General features: G+C 34.4%; 1 long non-coding RNA gene across 1 annotated transcript; it reads left to right on the forward strand.

Moving 5' to 3' along the window:
- Positions 1-396: 396 nt before the first annotated feature.
- On the forward strand, positions 397-968 carry LOC123007915. The gene is made up of 3 exons (XR_006412899.1): positions 397-516; positions 570-726; positions 776-968. It is a non-coding gene; the product is annotated as an uncharacterized LOC123007915 (long non-coding RNA).
- Positions 969-1,878: the final 910 nt, after the last annotated feature.

Below are 1,878 nucleotides of genomic sequence, written 5' to 3' on the forward strand. Positions count from 1 at the left end.
CACATTGAAAGTTAATATTTTTGTTTTTTGATTGATGATATTTTGATAATGTATTTAAAGAATATTTTTCAAAATAGGTATACAATCGTTTTGGATATGTAAAATTTTATTATTGGTTTTGTTTTTTGTCTAAAAATGTAACTTTATTCCTATCAATAATAAAGCTAATTGCGTGTTGGCGCAATACGCGCAATACCAATCCATCTTTTTACTATCACGTCACAGGCGTAATAAATGACTGATGGATGTGTTTGTTGCTTGAACAGGAAGAATAATGGAATAATTCACGTTGAATTTAACGGTAACACAATTATCATAAAATTCAATAAAAAATTATTATTTCACAATTGGAACTGCCAGCTATTATTAATGATGGCAGTTCATTGATATTAGTGACGTATCGACATGTTTAATTTAATCAGTCTTACGCTTTGATTTATACAAGTCGCTTGTAACCGAGTTTGTAACGATGGTCGGTCAGGTTTACTTGAAAAATTCCGATTGAAAATCGAATCTGTGAGTAAAATGTGCTCCGCATGATCACCGCAATAAACCGTAAACAATTGTAGACCAAGCACAATCCTCTTTAGCAATACACAGCTGCAACACTATACAAACGTTAATTGTAACTCGTTCACGGCACGATGACTTCGCATCAGGTTCGGTTAGAAAGAGATTATTAGCTATTTCAATGTGAAATTAGTGCCGGTCCAAACAATGTGAATGGTAATGGGGTTGAGTTTCCCTGTTGCGAAGGTGACGTTGCTACTTTTAGATCTACAGCAGATACCACAGACACGTTTAAAGAGGGCTATTGTTTGACGACCAACTGGTAGATCCAATACCAACCACCCGCAGAGGATATCATTAGACTTATCGCCGACTATGCCTACCAACCAACTAAAAGAATTAACTCTATAGAAACCGTACCATTGTAACCTCTCGGCGGTAGTTCATTATGGGCGACTTTGTCAAAACCCCATCATTATGACTTAATAAACAATATCAAAAGCATCGTCACAAGGGAAGGTTTTAATTTACTAGCTTTGAATATGACGTTGAATTACAGAGGGGTAGGTTTTGACACAACACGTAAAATTTGGACATGATATACCTACCAGTTAAGACTATTCAGTTTTTGGCATTAATAAACAAAAAACAAATGTAATTTTAGAAATCAAATCTGTAATTTTTACTACAGTTGTCTTAAACTAAAATTAGTCATCGTACATAACTTTATTATTTGCGCTTTTGCATGCTCTTGAAGCAGTTTTCGAAATGCTTTTTCCACTCAGACTGAGAACGCATCAACCACCTCTTTAAACTCATACAGCCGACTTTTATGATATCATAGACGTGTTTTGAAGCACCACGATCATATTTTTTTAACATTTCTTTTTCTTTTCATCAATAGACATGAGCTTTTTTTGAACGATTGTCAAATTATGTGGGATCCAATTCGAACAAAAATTTTTTGACAGCCAAATGTTCATCCAAATTAAACGTCTTTTGAACCTACTAATGCCTAAAGATGCCCCAATCTTACGAGAAGTCAGATAATGATCTTATAGTATCATTTTTCGCACAGCATCAGTGTTTTTTGGAATATCAACCGATTTTGGACGACAAAATTCGTCAGTGAGCGTACCACGGTCACCATTTAATTCGGTATATCAGCGATATACTGTTGTTTTTGACTGTGCTTCATCGCCAAAATTGAATTAAGTTGAGATAATTCATGTCGAAAGTTGTAAAAAATAATTGCACGGAAATGTTTACGGCGGGTAATTCCATTTTTTAGCCGAAATTAATTTCTTAAGTCACTGTAACCAATACAAATAGCACCTGTACATACGTCTAAATGTTTTAAGTATACCG

Source organism: Tribolium madens, unplaced genomic scaffold (assembly GCF_015345945.1).
Source record: "Tribolium madens isolate multiple individuals breed KSU strain unplaced genomic scaffold, Tmad_KSU_1.1 Scaffold_3;HRSCAF=73;Tcas5.2_LG2, whole genome shotgun sequence".
Classification (NCBI taxonomy): Eukaryota; Metazoa; Arthropoda; class Insecta; order Coleoptera; family Tenebrionidae; genus Tribolium; species Tribolium madens.